The sequence below is a fragment of the Salvia splendens genome, chromosome 12 (assembly GCF_004379255.2).
Source record: "Salvia splendens isolate huo1 chromosome 12, SspV2, whole genome shotgun sequence".
In the NCBI taxonomy this organism is placed as follows: Eukaryota; Viridiplantae; Streptophyta; class Magnoliopsida; order Lamiales; family Lamiaceae; genus Salvia; species Salvia splendens.
The window spans coordinates 27,438,301-27,457,665 of NC_056043.1; the positions used below are offsets into that span (position 1 = coordinate 27,438,301).

Genomic DNA, 19,365 nt, shown 5'->3' on the forward strand with positions numbered 1-19,365 from the left:
TCACTTGAGAGCCTCACGTGCGATATCAGTTTTTCCAGTAGCATCAGCAGCATCAATCAGGTCGAGAAACTCCTTGGCGAATTTAGCGACTCCCTGAACAGTATCCACAACATTTTCCTTTTTTGATGACAAATTCATAATATCATTTAAGTCCAACCCCAGGACTCTGTGTCCTATGTCTGTGCTGTTGCTCATGGTAAGGAGACACTGAAGGGCTCTTTTAAGATCATTACTCTGCTGGAATTCCAACCTCTTTGATATTCCAGGCAAGTGAAGTGCTTCCGTCGCATAACCCATGCCAAGCATAAATTGTGCTAAATCATCATGATGTTCTCTACCAAGCCTACTAGCCCATTTTACTGCACTAACAGCGTCCCCATGGGCTGCAAGACATCGACAACGAATACCAGGATGGCTAAGTGATATTGCATGAACACACATATGCCTGTCAATCAGCCAGAGTGCACCATCTCTCACCCCTGCAACAACAATAGTTCCAACTGGTCGGTTTTGTTCAGCTGGAAATCTAGTAGTAGACACTGCAACACCACCACCACCAACAGCAACCTCATTAACTTTTTTAACTTCCATTTCTTTTGGATCAAATGTATCATTATCAGCACGTTTAGGCAATGTTAAGAAAGGGGGTATCGAAGGGGTATGCTGGAAAGAAGCTAAGTCTCCATGTTCAGCAACAGCTTTGTCTTGTGCCTCTTTAACCCTCATCTCCTCCTTCTTTCTTCTAGTTTCTAAGTCAATAGGAGCAATTCCAGCATCCACAAAGACACACTCAACTGTGGTTGGGGTGGCAACAAATAACTGTCTCCTGTGCCATAGCCCCAGTAGCAAATGGAATTGCCACATCTCCCAAGTAGCGAAACTGAGGGCGTAGGGAAGATATGACAATATATTGTTGATAGGCGAAAGCACAATACTCAACGGTTTGGTCCCATGCTGTCCATTCTGGTTGAGGTAGAAGGTCTCCAATAGGCTGAAAGGTTTCCCAGCTATATAATTGGAAGTTGTGAGGTAATGCATCAACAGATAATCTTTCTCCATCATCCACAGTGTTAAAAGAAGAAGCGGATTTACTTTTTTTGATTTGGCATAGAATGATTTGTTGACGTAGAAAATCTTCTGCATGTCCGATAGGAAATACCCAGTAGAGCGCCCCCATACAAACCAGTAACTGGCTCACCTCGGCTACCAATTGACTTCATTAATATGTTTGATGTTCCGTCATCAAGCAATATACGAACTTGAACACTAGAAAACGACGCTGCTGTAGCTGCAGCCAAAGCAGCAGCTTGTGCCGCAGCAATAGCAGCTTCCTTTGCATTTTTTGATGAGCTACCTTTAGAAATTACAGGCACCCTTCTTGGTAATGCAGATTCCAACAACGCAAACCTATCTCTACAAGAGTCCCAAGCCAAAAACCTTGCACTACCTGAATCAACAACCGACCAGTTGCTAACTTTATAAACCGAGAAGTAGGGAATATCAGGCCAAACAATTGACATGTACCTTCAAAATTGACAAAATAAAAGTATGTGATATCAGCTTCATATAACAGAAAAATACCCATGAGTAAGCAAAAGAATTTCTAGATTAATTCAAATTGACAAAATTAAAGCATAAATATTGAGAGATGCAAAAAGAAAGAGAGAGAGAAAAGGTTGTAGGGTGTTTAAAAGTAGGAGAGATGTATAAATTAAGAAAGAAAATAAATAATTGAGTATTTTAAATTTTTACTAAATAAGAAAGGGGTCATCTTGGTTCGGTGGGACGGAGGGAGTAATTTAGAAAAATATAATATACTTATCACAGTTCATTCACACAACACAGTGAAAACTTGGAGAATATGACAAAGCAGGATGAAATAAGCCATGAGTTACAAGATTAACGTGTATGCTAGAAAGAAAATTTCACTTACTTCCCCGAAGAACTGATAGAAAGAATTGAGAAAAAATCATGCGGAACAGTTGTACTGATATTCTTTTTAGATTGCTTCACATGTAGTAGTTCTTGTCTTTCATGTAGTAAATTATTGCTTCCAGTAGCTGGATATGGATTGTTAGACAGCTCAAACTGTAGCACCTTCAGTTCCCTTCCTACTACATAGACTGCTGAATGTTCTCGGCTTCCTGGTGGCGATGGGAGTGGAGCAACTGGCGGGAGCGATTTGGCATCAAATTCACAAACAAAGACACCGATATTGGTTCCAGTTGCAACAAGATGAGGTTGTAAAGAGTGTGCAACCACGGAATAAACCTACATCATAAATTTGAAGCATACAAGCTTAGCATCAATCGAATTTCCAGCCATCCAACTCACTACTGACCATATTTAGGGAAACTTAAAGTCATACCCGAAGCTTCTTGTGAGATGCAAGCAACTGAGGTGGGGCTAATGAAGAGAGTTCGCATAATGATCTTGCCAAAGCTGAATAAGTAGGATGCTCATGAGCAGAAACGCGCATAAAAGACGATTAAGACAATTTGAAAAATTGTATTGTTCAGGATTTGGAGCAATGTTGGCAATAGTATACTAACCATATGTGTGAATCTTTAATGCAGGTCAAGATGTCTAGATTTGGTGCTCGAGGGTGACACCATGATGCCACACTATGGCAAGCCAACTTTGAGACAGGTTAGGTTTTATTCTTCGAATTTCCTAGAAATGAGAAGAATATGTTGGGCTGGACTAATTTTTAAATGAAACGACATGCAAAGTTCACTTAAACCTTAAATGAAGATGCTTCCCAGATAGCTAAGGTCTTGTCAGCACCAATGGTGATAAGGTTTGATGGAGCACCAGCCACACGAGAAAGCTCAATAGCAACAACCCCACCATCATGCGCCTTAGAATAGCATAATAAGGCTAAACCCTCTTTATCATGGATTATATTGCCTTTGCTTGCCATGATACGGTTGCACGACGACCCGGGATACAACCACCAACCCGGGCCGCATAAAGATACCACCCCAGTTTTCGTGTGTATGCGTATCACGGTTTCTGGCTCCGATAAGCCTTATGCTGTAGTTCCCGATTGCATAGTTGTCTAAAAGACCCCTCATAATCTCGATTTTAATCAAATTTGGTGGATATTGGCACAATTTTGTTTGGAGTCACCACCACCGGCTGTGCTTTGTGGCCAGTCTCGTCGTCAGTCCCGATTCCAGGTGGGTTGTGATTTATTGCCTATCAATTTTCCATTAATACGTTGAGTTACGTTGAATTGGAACTTTGGCTGATGTTATTTTCTCTCAAAAATTGGTAGCGGCTTCGTTTTGGATTGGGTCCTTCAAATTTGGGCATCTGTAAGCATAATCGGATTTGAATGGATAACGGAGAGGATTCCCGTGAGGTATGCGAATTAGCTACGCATACAATTGTTTTCGCTTTACAGATCTAAAGATCTGTACTGATAAAATTGTTGTCCATATGCCGATTTTTACATTGCTGTGTGGTGGGTTATTGTTATGCCTCAATTGCTTACAGAGAACGCTAAATAAATTTTCACTGTGTGAGTTATCTAGGAATGTAAATATTCGAATTGAAGTTTGCAGCTTCTGTATTGCAATCTTTGATCTCGTCTCATGTACACAGAATGATATGACGACCTTGTTGATTTTGCTTGAAGAGGTTATACGGAACTATCAACTTAACTTGCTGCTCATCTCTTTTATGATCTCATTGCTCTGCCCTCAAAACCGTAAGCGTAAACGTTGGGATCGTCTAGGTCAGTCAGCGGTCCTTGACTCTATTCCGGCTCATGTGCGCCAGCTGGATAGACTAGTGCGTATAACCGATAGGGCATGTGTGGATAATTTACGGATGGATAGGAACACCTTTGGGCATCTATGTCGCATTCTCCGGGACCGGGTAGGCTTAATTGATCAAAGACTAGTAAGTGTTGAAGAACAAGTAGCCATGTTCCTATGTGTGCTAGCACATCACAAGAAATCGCGCATAGTTGGGCATAATTTCATGCGCTCGTCTCAAACCGTTTCAAAATATATACATATTGTACTCCGAGGAATTCTCTCATTGCATAGTATTTTTTTGGTGAAGTCGACACCAATAGATGAAGCTTGCTCCGACCATAGGTGGAAATGGTTCAAGGTATAGATAGATTGAACATGCTGCCACAAATCTTCGATATATGTATTACCGTGTTTTGTGATCTATTTGCAGGGTTGCCTAGGTGCTTTAGATGGTACTTATATCAATGTGCGTGTGCCCATTGGTGATGTTCCCCGTTACCATAATCGCAAAGGCCACATCACAACCAACACATTGGCCGTATGTGACCCCCAGCTCAGATTCATTTATCTACTTTCCGGATGGGAGGGCTCAGCGGGTGACTCGAGGATTTTAAGAGATGCTGTAAGCAGACCATTAGGCCTCAAAGTTCCTAAAGTTGAGTTTAGTTGGTTCAGTTTATAACACCTAATAAAATCGAGTCCCGTTTACTGATAAACATGGTTTAAACTTTCAGGCTGCTACTACCTATGTGATAATGGATACCCCAACGCTGAAGGTTTCCTTACGCCATACAAAGCAGTCCGTTACCATCTCAAGGAGTGGGGCGTCGGCCGCCAATCCCCCCCCCAGAATCCGGCAGAGCTGTTTAACCTTAGACATTCTAAGGCAAGGAACGTCATCAAAAGATCATTCGCCGTGCTGAAAATGAGACGGGGTATACTCCGATCAGCTAGCTTCTATCCGATTGATGTGCAAACCAGGCTAATAATCGCATGCTTTCTTCTTCACAATTACATACGAAGTCAGATGGTGGTCGATCCCGTTGAGGCTGAGTTGGTAAACGAGGCTGATCTTGATGATGATAGTGATAATGAACCTGTGCTAGGTTGTGATAATATCAGCAGCGTCGAACCATCAGCAGCGTGGAATACAAAAAGTGATGATCTTGCAAGTGCAATGTGGGCCGAGAGAAATCATTGATAATTTTCTGGTTGTTCTGAACATGGCTGCTAAACCTGCTCTCATAGTTTCAATTTGAAGTTTGAATTCATTCTTCTTTGCATTGTTGTTTTCCTTGACTGAATTCATTCTTCTTTGCATTGTTGTTTTCTTTACGAACAATTTTTTTATTAATGGAGACATCCAATTTTCCATTGAAACGATTGCCTGTATTATAGCGATTCTTATGGAGTTTTTGGAATAACTGTGATATTTGAAGCAAGCCAAAAGATGATTACCATAACCGAGTGCATATTACAAACACATCTAATATACTACCAACAAAGACTTGAAAATTTGGTGAAATATATTCACTTACAACAACCTGCAACGCACATTACACACCACCATTGTTCTACTACATAGTTATTACATTTACAAAGCATTCCCAATACTTAAGGCCGATCGAACCACACATAAAACTGGACATCATTGCGATCAATGAGTTTGAAGTGGCAACGCACACCAACCACGAGATGATTTGCAGCGTTGAAACGTCTCCAGCCGCGCTTCACCCAAATCTTGGTATCACTGTGGTCGAGAACGATGAACCAAGAGTCTCCGTTCACGTTGAAGTACACCGGGTCTTGCAGGCTGATCATCCGAATGTGGCGGCGCCAAAATGCCATCGGTATCTCTAAAGTACGAGATATGTTCGAGCTGTCCAATGTTACAGAGAAAGTTGGGCAACCATCATCTGCTAAAACTCCTTGGTCCGGCGCATACTCGTCCTCATCTGATGAGTCGACAACCTCCGTGTCTGACGGCACATAGTCGTCTGAGGTTTCGATATCCGGGGCATCACTGTGGTCGGCGTCTCCGTAAACATCATCTCCTAATAGGTTAATGTATCATAACAGTTAAAGACAGAGCCAAGGACATAGGTTAATTCAGATGCTTCAACGAGGGCTGCGTAAACGCACCTTGTAAATCACTAACCCGAGGACAGCCCGTCCTCGGGTTATATCGCTTCACATGAAATATGCCTGCGTCGACCATAGTGAATGTAAGTACGTCGTCGTGAATGATATTGTTAGTGAGACGAAAGTCGGCCCATCCAGTGTGGAAATGGCAACCACTCGCAATGTTCAACACTCTCACAGGCCAAGACCTTCCTCGGGGGGTGACAAGACGATAGTCGAAAGGGAGATGCGCTCCATGAAGAGCCACAAATTCTGGTGGAATTCGCTACAAATATACGATAAAACTCAGAAATATGGTTCTAAATCAGCGACAATATAAACAAAAAATTAAAACATGCCTGTCAAAAAATACTCACCAGCTCATTCAAGCAATGCTCTATCGAGATCTTCTTCATGAACGAAGGGAGTCTGAGGTAATCCATTGCTGAAGGAATCGAATCTGTTGCTATTTGGCTGTGTTTAGCGTTATCTGAAGCGGCCATTTTAAATGCACATTACACACTTGTGACTGTTCACCTGATTGGAGTTGATTAGCCACAACACTGGACCAATACTGCCATCTGCCTATACACGACAATGGTGGGCAGCGTTTTGGCTGTATATACATAACACTTGCTTGTAGAATGTAATAAGTCTTCTTTCTACTTCTGCCGAACGAGTTGACTGTAACACAGGAGCATGGAGTCACGGTAATCAAGCTGTACAAGTTGAAAATCAGTTTCAATGTATGTGGATTCAATGTATGCTCTACCTGCCACCATCAATTCTTCTCTATAACCTAAGATAGGTAAGCTAGAAAATATTAACTGCTCAACCATAAATAATTAATGCTTGTGGATGTAAAAAATCAGTTGATCCCCTTTAGTTTGTGTTGAAAGTTTTAGAACAAGCCTCTACAACATTAACATCATCCATTGTACTCCCTGAAACTCTCAAACATAATGAGCTTCAAAGTTCCTCCACAATCAATGTTCTTCTATAGGGGTAAGTGGACGCAGGAGATGGACGCCATGCTCCTTTCGACGCTGATCACATTGAGGAGCGGACGGCAATGGGAAGATGCCAACTTGCCTGACAAGGTGCTCCGAAATGTGCGTGATGTGATTAAGCATCCGTTTGGAGTGGATCTTACACCCGAAGACATAGTCGTTCGCGTTAAATTGTTGAAGAGGAGGTACATGTGTTTCAAAAAATTGGTCAAGACCGACGGTGTCCACTGGAATCCTCAAGACAAAATCGTGTCCGCCTCTGATGCGACGTGGAAATTAATATTCAAGGTTGGTAATACAAAATAAATTTCAGTATGTCCAAAACAGGAGCGGTTGTAGAATCCCTAACTACGTATTCCTTGCGTAATCTTGCATGGCAGAGGGATGATTCGGCTGCGGCCTATTTCTACCGGGACGAGCCAGACTTCAGCCTTCTCGCGAGCTTCTTTGGCGCATACGACGTCAAGGTCGAAATCCCCGATGACGTAATACAAATTTCAGACAACAGTGCCGAGGTCATAGTGATTTCTGATTCCGACGTACCGGTCGCGCCTAATCAAGAACGCCCAATGCACTCACCATCCGAGTCTGATGAAGTGACATCACCGATCCCGGCAATTCCAAGCTTCCATGCCCTGCCGAGTTCTCCAAAACCCACCCGTTATACCACAAGCAACATTGTCAACGTCACTTCGCCGAAAGGAGAGTCGTGTGGTTCATGGAGTCCTTCTCCAAATTGAGTTGATTAAGCCTCCTACATGCCATCAGTGTCTCATCCTTTTGACCCGAGGTGTAATGTCTGTGTTTATGTGGATGAACTACTACAATGGGAATGGTTCAAGTATTATAATGTACTACCTATCGTCGATCTTATGACTAATGATTTTGTTTATGTGGATCAGCTCATTTAGGTGATGTTGTTAGCACCGATTTAGGTTTCGGGTTTTTTTGTCTCGTTTCACGTTGAATTGCGACCATGAATTCACATAAAAATAGGGTAATCAAAGAGCCATGTTGAAGCAAATGACCCAAATATTGGCACAATCATTAGCTGAATAGTAGTTGGCAAAGAAATATACAAGAGTTAATCAAAGAGTAATAACCATGATTCATACAAAAAAGCTTGGGCAGAATAGTCTCAGTCATAGAAATATACAAGAGGTTCCACATGTGGCTTTAATATTAGCAAAACGAAACAACCAACCACTGCACCACAAAACATAACACATCGGCAACCATATCGACACGAAAATCAGCCGTGCAACATGTTGTCGGTTTCCAAAAGGTCGAACACAAACGCTGCACGAGCGGTCTCAGGCAAACCCCGAAACAGGTCAAGAAGCTCGGGTTCTTTAACAAGCTTCTTACAGACATAGAACTGTAGTTTAAGAGATAAGCCTGGAATACCTTTCAGTTGCTCAAATACCTCAGCCCTCTTGTTGCTTAGATCGAACGCGTATCCTATCCTCTTGGAAATCTCGGTGAGACGATCATTTGTGTCGCTGTTAATCTGTCCCATGAGACTTAGCACGCCGTCCATCTTGTCTTCGACTTTTCGTTTCTTGTTCACTTTCTTGGTAACTTTTTGGCGTGCCCCCGTCCCAGGACCAGATGCAGCCCCCACCGCGGGTACTGGACACACCCCGAATCCCGACACTGGCCCGGCATCAACACTAGCAGCAGAACCATGCACTCCACCCTCTGTGACAGACTGGCTGTCATCGATGATGGCTGGTGGTAGCCCGTCTGGGATTGGCTCATCAGGAAATAACTCCGCAAAGGTCATGTGGGGGGAGATGGCCTCATCTGGTACAACATCATTTTCATGCCCGTAAATTGTGCTCGCGGCAGTAGGGACGTCTACACCACGTTCCCCATCGGAACGGTCTTGCCCGAAAACCTCCTTCCAGTCTTCATATTGCGGCCACGGTTTGTTCCTCATGTACTTCGCATGCCTGTCTTTCTGGATACAAACAGTCACAGAACACAAATCAACATTTGTACACGCATACTTACGAATGTAATGTTTATGCCCTAAACCGTATGTGCGCATGCTAGACAATCGGTTTTCTAAATCAGTTCAATCATCAGAATACAAACCTTGCAAAATAGATCCCACTGCTCATCATCGGCTTCAATTCGGTATGAACCATCCGAATTGAAGCCAATGCCACTGTGGTTAAGCATCATATTTAGTGATCCATAATTCCTCTTCCATGTAGTTATTTTCGAGTAGATGTGGGGGTGTGGCAGGATATCGGTGTTTGGAAATTCACGCTTTATCGCCTCCCTCGCGCGAACGAGGTAACCGTAGCGAAAGCCGTTGTCGGATTTCCATCCGTTAGCTGCCAACTCCTTCAACGTTGCCATTAGTATCTCTTCTTCACGGACGGACCATATGCGTCTCGACCTGTCAGCTTTAGAGTTCCTGTTCGAATACAAATCGTTGCTACCTATTGCGTGAAGACACAAATCATCTCACTATCGAATTGATAAATTTCATTGTTATAAGACATTATCGATTATGGGAAACAAATACAGTATTACCCTCAGGACTTCCTTCGTTGTCGCTAGCGTTATTCAGTTGAGAGGTCATACCACCCAAAATCTACACAAATTCAGAGATAACAATGCAATTTACATACACTTAAAAACATACATCAAGTTCCTCCACAACAAAATTTTAGAATTCCAAGTTTAGGAGATGATTAGCTTCAACAATTATGATCTAAAATTACATTTGGGAGTGAACCCTAACCGATGGCCGGAAAAATCATACACAGTTCGCGTATCCGTTAGAACCCTAATTTCATAAATTATCAAAATTGATAAGTCGAGAATATGGAGTTGAAGGATTACATACCTCCCGTCTGGAACTGTAGGGAGAATCCGTTCACGGAATTCGTAGAAGTCTTGCGTCTGTGAGGGTGCTAGCCTTGGCGTAGGAGTACAAAATGGCTGGCGCGGGAAAGATTAATTTGGGCGAGTTCTTGTTAGGGTTGCAAGGGCGAATTTGGAAATATTAATAGTTGCTAGGGACAAAACAGACAAACAATCCCGTTATCATACGTTTTTCTATGCCGTATCAAAAACAGCATAATATGTGTGCGGAACTATATCCGGGCCATCAAACATCTGACTGACATAAGGCCAATCAGCCATATCCGGCAAAACCCAATAGTGTGCCCTATCTCATCTCACCCTCTCAGGGCAATCAAACATGCCTTAGTATCAATTGTCAAATAAGTGTAGCACGAAGCAACAAAACTTTACCTTAATGATGTATACTACTAAGAAAAACAAGTATGGAAAGAAGAAAAAGATTTGTGAATATGATGATGTTTACCTTTACACTTAGCTTTGGTACAAGTTCCCTTAAATCTTGATGACAGTCTGCATTCCATAGGACAAGTCAATCATCGGTACCACCAGAAACTAAGAGCCCCTGGTTCAAAAGCACATAAGAGCGTAATATACAAATAAATAGCCAAAATAGCTTTCAAATGTTGCAACTCTTGAACAACCTGGCCAGATGAAGCCATGAAAGTCATCAAACAAGACACTGGTCCCTTATGACCTCCTGTATATCTTCGAGCAAGCTGCAGCGAAACCATGAATCTAATACAGTTATACTAATCTTCACTTTTACTCTCATAGATGGAGTAATTTCACAAGAAAAAAGTTAAGATTTATATGGACAAACCTTCCAAGTTAACAATGAAAGAACTCTAATCACTCCATCTGGCCCACCAAAGGCTACATAAGGACCGTCATTTGAAATTGATATAGCAAGGAATTCCATACAGTAAAAAATTTATTTGATCAAATATGTGGCCTTTCATTGATAATAACTGTCAGTTAATTTTCAAATAGGAAAACAAAATCAAACAAACTTCTAAATTGACAATTTGGAAATTCTTGTTATCACTGGTGATGACACTTGACTACTTGAGGAAATTCAAAAACAACAAAGCACTTTATGATACAAATTATAGGAAATACTTATTATCCAAATCCTGCTTAGGTACATCACGGCCGCGCATTGTCACCAAATCTAGAAACACAGCTTTATTCTCACAACATACTACGAGAAAATGCCTCCCTTTTGTTGATGGGGCAGGGGAACTGAAAGGTGGAGAGTCATTGTTGACAGCTACTGGAGTTTCAGACGCAGCAGCGCGATTATGCCACAACTTCCAGTAAATTACATCATCATCGTAAAAGCTAACTTGTTTAACACTACAATCATATGGAATTATCTTCAGCTTAACAAACAGACAATAATATATTCCATGAAGGCATTGTAATTTAGATATGAAATAATACCTCCCACCTCGTAAAGCTTCTGCACGCTTGCCTCTAGGCTCTGAAGTGTATAGATAGAACGATGTCGTATTAATCCATGTTTGATCAAATCCAGCTTAGAAAATAGATGATCTTTGCAATAGTTATAATAGTTTGAATTGAAAGCCTTGGCCGTACCTGATTCGCCTTCGGCCAGCTTTTCCAATTTGGCTCCAACCAAACGACTGTAGTCCACGCCGCCGGCCCTCAGCTCATAGATCACCTACCAGTGACATAAAAGTAATAATGGTGAGAAATTTTATAAAAAATTCATTCATTGCTTATGAATAATAAACCTGGCGGTGGTCCTAATTCCAGACGGAGACGTGATCGTCATCATCGGCTGAGACGAGCCACGGGTGTGTTGGGTGAAACTCGATCTTCTGGCTGGTCGGGCGGAACGCCCTTAACCGCATCATTCTATTCTCTGGTTGATCTACTGAGTCATTGTTGATACATGCGTCTAGTTAGAGAGAAAGAGATTGGAAGTGATGATAAGCAAGCTCTTTTGGTTGCTGAAGAACACGGGAGCATTTCCTGCGGAATTGAGTGATCTAACTGAAAATAGGAAACTGAATTCCAACGTTCAAGGATCTGTCACCATCGTTATGAAATAATGAAAGGAACCAAAATATATACAAGTGCAATAAAATACCTGATTTGTCTCTTTATTTTTCCAGATTTTGTTTGGCCACAAATCACTACAAAAGTTTAATACTCTACTAGTGAATAGTGTGAGAAATATATAATTCCCTCCATCCGCTCACAATAACAAGAAATGTTCAATTAAAGATTTTATATCTCGTTTATATTTTTCTATTTTTTAAATAAATATATCTCGCATTTCATTAATTTATTATACTTATCTCTATTAGTCAATATATTAATATGTATTTTTACTATTTTTTCTACCATTAATCAATATACTATAATGTAATTCATATTCTGCTAATTTTTCTATCATTGCACAACAAAATATATATTCATAAAATATGAGTTTTACTATAATATATTTATATGTTACTGCTACAATAAAAACTAAGGATTATTTTTGAACTGAATCCAGGATGAGTAGTACTACTATATGTTGGAAAGAAATCATGTAATTAAGACAATTGATCACAAATTGATTCTTACCATAACTAGATTATCTCCTTACCATATGGAGGATTGATTGTATCTATAATAATTGTAACCCTAGCACACAATGAAATCAAGAAACATATTCATCAAACTACCGATCCTAGTTTCTTCATGGCATCAAGAGCAGGAAAAAGATCTCTGGCTCAGAGAAATCTCATCATTGCCGTGTAATACCCCTCTCGGCCTTCACCTAAAATCAAACACAATCAACCTCACCCAAAATGTCAGACGGAGCAGAAGAGAAGCCAACAACACAAACCTCAACATTGAGGACAAACAAGAACGTTACCGTGGCGTTCAAATTGAACGGGAAGAATTACCCGTTATGGTCGCGCTTAATGAAAGTCGCGATAGGAAGCAGGAGAGGATATACGCATATCCAAGACAAATCGCCGGAACCCGGCAGTAAGGGTTACTGCGAGTGGGAAGAGACAGACCTCGTGGTCTTCTCGTGGATCATCGACAACGTCGAGCACGATATCATTGCCGACTTCGCCCACCACCAAACGGCCAAGGCGTTGTGGGATAATCTTGCGATTACGTTTGAAGGAAAGGCGAATCCATATCAGATATATGACCTGGAGGACAAGATAACATATATGAGACAGGGAAATCTCGACGTAGAAACATATTACCGTCGTCTCCACGGATTGTGGATTAGCATTGATCGAACCCAGAAACAACCGGTCACATGCTGCGATAAGGGGATCGGGCAGTATCGATAACACGCGAATGACAAGAGGCTCATCAAATTCCTCACGGGCCTAAATCAAGAATACGACCACATCCGACGGGAGATCCTCAAGGAACAGCCGTACCCCTCAGTCGAAGAGGCCTACGGATGGGTGAAGAAGGAGGCGGCTCGACAAAGGATCATGCCGCCGGCATCAACTCCACCCACCGGAGACCCCTCTGGCATTGGAAGTGCCGATGCATCATCGGGGGAGATAGACTACGGATTCAAGGCACAGAGATATCGACCGAACAACTGAGGGAGCCAGCAGCGTCCGCCACCAGCCGGAAACCACCACCAGACCGCAGGTACCGGAGGGAGACCGGACAAGAGCAAACTGTGGTGCTCCCATTGCGGGAAAAACAAGCATTCGAGGGAGACCTGCTTTCTCCGGGTAGGTTACCGGGAATGGTGGGATGAAAAACAGCGAGCACGAGCCCAAGGAAACCTCGCCGCCGTCGGAGTCATGGAAATCAGTCAGCGACAGCCCCCAAATCAGAATCGGGAAGGGGCAATTGATGGAGGAAATTCAACCGGTAACCCTCCCCAGCTAGAAATCGGCGGTGGAGGTGGTAGCAGCGGCGGCGGGAGCGGCATCCGGATCGGGAATTTCATGGAACGGACCGGAGCAGCGACAGAGAGTCAGAATTGGAGGAGCGGCGGAGGAGGTAAAGGGTTTGATCTTCGATCAAACCCTAATAAGTCTCTTCAATTGTGTTTTTATCCCCAACACTCTCAAAAATTACAAAATAAACCCCACCACATTAAAATGAAACCCCCAGACTCTTGTTATTTCGAAAAAGCCCCCACACTTGCTAAAAATCCGAAATTGACCCCAAAAGTTGACCAAATTAATGTCCAAAACCGTTTTGCACCCTTGTTAAGTATTTCCGCTGCATACAACGTGCAAAATAGTGATAGGATTGATAAAAGAGGTTGGATTTTTTATTGTGGAGCCACAGATACCATGACCCCTGAAAGAACGGACTTTAGCGATTTTAGTGAAGTCACTAAAACCTTTATTAGAACTGCGAATGGGGAGTTAATTAAAGTAGCAGGGGCAGGAACCATAGAAGTTTCTCTGAGTCTTCGATTGTCAAATTGCTTATTTGTGCCAAGCTTGTCTCAAAGATTGATGTCGGTTAGTCATGTCACACGGGAACTACAGTGCACCCTTCTGATGCACCCAAATTGTTGTGTTTTGCGGGATATTCGGACGAGGAAGATCATTGGGCGTGGCACTGAGAACAATGGACTCTACTACGTGGATGGGGTAGTTCAACATGGCAGTGCAATGCTAGCTCACGGATCTACAAGAGAAGAGGCTTGGCTGTGGCACAAAAGATTAGGACATCCTTCTTATGGTTATTTTCAACTTTTGTTTCCTAACTTTAAAATTCCTAAAGATTTTTCCTGTGAGACATGTGTTTTGGCCAAGAGCCATAGACAATCTTTTAAACCTTCGAATTCTCGTATGAAATCTATGTTTGAACTTGTGCATGCTGATGTTTGGGGCCATGCGCCAGTTATTGGGGGAAAGGGATTTAGATACTTTGTAACTTTTATTGATGATTGCACTAGGATGACATGGGTTTATTTCTTGAAACACAAATCTGAAGTGGTTGAAAAATTTGTTCTTTTCTTCCATATGATTCAAACTCAATTTCAAACCACCATAAAAATCCTTAGGTCCGATAATGGGAGAGAATTTGTCAACAGTGATATGTCTGATTTTTTCCGGGAAAACGGCCTTATTCATCAAACTTCGTGTGCGTATACACCCGAACAAAATGGGGTAGCCGATAGAAAGAACAGAACAATCCTAAAAGTAACCCGAGCTATCATGATTGACTCCAAAGTCCCAGCCTTTCTTTGGCCAGAAGCCGTGGTAACTTCCATCTACCTCATAAACCGATTACCCACAAAAATCCTCAACAAAAAAACACCCCTTGATGTCCTCTCCCAACAAGCCAAAATACCTGAATCCCAGAGTTTGTCACCAAAAGTTTTTGGATGCACAGTTTATACCCATATTCCCAAACATGAAAGAACAAAATTTTCTCCGTGTGCTACCAAATGTGTTTTTGTGGGGTATGGAATCAACCAGAAGGGATATCGTTGCTTTGACCCAAGTACCAGAAAGGTTATCACCACCATAAACTGCACCTTCTCAGAAACCAAGTTCTTTTACACCCACCACCTTAGCAGTCAGGGGGAGCAAAATCCTGAAATTAATCATATGGACTGTCTAAGTTGGTTTGTGTCACCTCCAAGTCCTTCAATTGAGGATCCACCAGAGACGGTAGCGGTCACTGCCGCCGAACAGGCCTCCCCACCAGAGTCTCCTCAACCACCTCAAGATCAACCTCAACCGATATCCCAGATATCTCCTATACCACCATCTGAAGAAAATACTATGGTTAATACTAACCCTGCAGAAGAGGAAGAAGAAGATAATACCATTGATAGTGACACTGGGAGATATGTCCTCCCAAATCGGAGTACTCGGGGCATCCCTCCGAAGCGGTACTCCCCCGAGAAGATTGGTGCCAAAAGCAGATATGGGGTTGCAAATTTTGTGCAAGGGAATTTGAGCAAGATGGCACGCGCATTTGAGGCAGCGCTGTATGAGGAAGAAGAAATTCTGCAAACTGCGGAAGAAGCAATGAGGCACAAACACTGGAGAGAGGCCATGGAAACATAAATGAAAGCATTGATGAAGAACGAGACATGGGTGAAAGGAAGACTGCCAGAAGGAGTCAAAGCCGTGGGATGTAGATGGGTGTTCACTATCAAACGAAGACCTGATGGCTCGATCGAACGATATAAGGCACGACTGGTAGCCAAGGGATACACTCAGACTTACGGAGTTGATTATGCTGAGACTTTTTCACCAGTAGCGAAGATCAACACAGTCAGGGTGCTATTCTCGATTGCAGCCAACAGAGATTGGCCACTTCATCAGTTTGACGTGACGAATGCCTTCCTACATGGGGAACTACCCAAGCCAATCTTCATGGTTCCTCCCCCAGGATTTAGAGATAACTTTCAGCCTGGAGAGGTGTGCATACTACGGAAGACATTGTACGGACTTAAGCATCTCCGAGGGCCTGGTTCAGTCGATTCACTGAAGTGATGAAGAAGTATGATTACCGGCAGAGTAACTCGGATCACACATTGTTCATCAAGAAGAAGAAAGGCAAAATCACGTGTCTTATCGTCTATGTGGACGACATGATTATCACTGGAGACGATGAAGAAGAAATCCGGGAATTGAGAAAGAACCTGTTCAAAGAGTTTGAGATGAAGGATTTGGGTCTTCTCAAATACTTTCTAGGAATTGAAGTCCTAAGATCAAGAAGAGGAATCTTCATCAATTAGAGGAAATACATCCTTGATGTGCTAGCGGAAAAGGGAATGGTAGACTTCAGGCCAGCAGAATCACGGATTGCAGATAGTTGAAGGAGCTAAACTCACAGACAGGGGGAGATATCAAAGGCTGGTAGGTAAGCTCATCTACCTAGCTCATATTAGGCCCGACATAGCATATGCTGTGGGAGTGGTAAGCCAGTTCATGCACTCACCACAAGAAGATCATTGGGAAGCTGCTCTCAGAATTGTACGCTATTTGAAGGGTACATCGGAGCATGGGGTCTTGTTCGAAAAACATGGACACTTGGACATTAGTGGTTTCACTGATGCAGATTGGGCCGGAAACCCGAATGACCGAAAATCCACGGCAGGGTACGTTACGCTGGTTGGAGGAAACCTTGTCACTTGGAGGAGTAAGAAGCAGAAAGTGGTTGCTCTCTCAAGCGCAGAAGCTGAGTTTCGTGGAATCAAAAGTGGCCTCACTGAGGTTTTGTGGCTAAGGAAGCTCATGACAGAGCTTGATTTGTACGTACCAAAACCTGTAGATTGTTCTGCGACAACAAAGCTGCGATCAGCATCTCCGAGAATCCAGTCCAGCATGACAGGACTAAGCATGTTGAAGTGGACAGACACTCATCAAGGAGAAAATTGAAGCTCGGATTGTCGAGTTTCCATATGTGAAGTCAGAGGATCAGTTAGCAGACATTCTAACCAAGACGGTGAACTCCAAGTCATTCAAAGGAGTATTGAGCAAGTTAAGGATCGGAAATCCCGTTACTTAACTTGAGGGGGAGTGTTGAAAAGAAATCATGTAATTAAGACAATTGATCACAAATTGATTCTTACCATAGCTAGATTATCTCCTTACCATATGGAGGATTGATTGTATCTATAAGAATTGTAACCCTAGCACACAATGAAATGAAGAAACATATTTATCAAACTACCTATTCTAGTTTCTTCATTATATAATAACTTTTAGACGAATTTAGTGATTGAATCGTATTTTTCTTCGTTATCGTGATTTTAGATGGTTGAATCAATATGTACATTATTTTTGGACTTTTAATATATATTAAAATATAAAATATTGTTTTGGATGAGTAGAAGTATATGTTTTAGACAGAGTTTAGTGATTGAATCATATTTTTCTTCGCTATCGTAATTTGAGAAGGTTGAATCAACATGCACATTATTTGTGGACTTTTTTTATTTTATAGTATGAAAATATAAATTACTCCATATTTTCGTGAATGAGTACAAGTATATAAATTTTAGACTGAGTTTAGTGACTGAATCATCATTTTCATGCACATTATTTTTTGGACTTTTAATTATAAATTAAAATACAAAATTATCTTTCTAGTTTTGTCGAATACTAAGGGTGTCCACAGTGGTAATAGCCCAGCCATAGCCCAGCCACAAACTCCTCCTGCCACGTCATCAATACTAAAAATCCTCCTGCCACATCAGAAATAGCCCAGTCATAGCCTAGCCATATCATAAATAGCCCAGCCACATCAATAGCCACATCACTAATAACACAATATACAGAATTTAATTTACGAGACATATACGGGAAACATTAATAATACTATTTTAATTTTAAAAAAGTACAATAAATTAAAAAAGTACAATAAATTTAGAAAAGTACTAAAATTTTAAAAAAGTTCATTAATAATAAAATTTACATTAGGGTTCAGTACATTTTACAAAATTACATAAATAAAAAAAACTAACTCCGAGCAGTCCTCCGCGCTCATAACTCTTCAATTAAATCATTTTGAAGTCGAATATGAGCTTCCGTTTGACGCATGTCGGCATGTGCTTGGAGGAGGCCGGCTTCATCGTGAGGTACCCCACTCCGTGCGTTGGGGACGGCCACGCCGTGGCTTGGACCGGCTTCATTATCTTCATTGGCCCAATCCGTCAGTTGTACACCTTCATCTTCGACAATCATGTTGTGCATGATAATACAGGCGTACATTATATCAGCAATGCAGTCGACGTGCCACAAACGCGTTGGACCCCTAACCGCCGCCCATCGAGCCTGGAGCACACCAAATGCGCGCTCCACGTCCTTGCGCGCGGACTCCTGCCGTGCCGCAAAGTAGGCCTTCTTCTCATCTCCTGGGCATCGGATCGTCTTCACAAAGACGGGCCACCTAGGGTATATCCCATCCGCCAAGTAGTAGCCCATATCATGCCGGTTGCCGTTGGCGACAAAACTGATGGCCGGACCGACGCCCTGGCACTGCTCGTTGAATAGGGGCGACGAGTTGAGGATGTTTAGGTCGTTGTTCGAACCGGCTATCCCAAAATACGCATGCCAAATCCACAGCCGGTAATCAGCTACGGCCTCGAGGATCATCGTGGGATTCTTTCCCTTGTAGCCGGTCGTGTAGAACCCCTTCCAGGCAGCGGGACAGTTCCTCCACTCCCAATGCATACAATCTATGCTGCCTAACATTCCCGGGAACCCATGCTGCTTCCCATGCATCCTCAGCAGATCCCGGGAATCTTCGCGGGTAGGCTTGCGGAGATACTGATTACCGAATACTTCAATCACGGCTTGACAGAAATACTTCAAACATTCCAGGGAAGTCATCTCACCGATGTGGAGGTACTCGTCCCACATGTCTGCCGCGCCGCCGTAAGCCAACTGCCGGATTGCCGCAGTGCACTTTTGAATTGGTGTGTGGCCGGGTTTGCCAGCAGCATCGTGCCTGAAGCGGAAATACAGATATCGCTGCTCCAAGGCGTTAACAATACGCATAAACATGGCTCTGCTCATCCTAAAACGTCGCCTGAAAATGATGGCGTTGAACCGCGGCTCCTCTGCGAAGTAGTCTTCGTATAGGCGCTGATGTGCAGC

General features: G+C 42.5%; 1 pseudogene; it reads right to left on the reverse strand.

Annotated features, from left to right (window-relative positions):
- On the reverse strand, positions 1-11,661 carry LOC121757813 (annotated as a pseudogene).
- Positions 11,662-19,365: the final 7,704 nt, after the last annotated feature.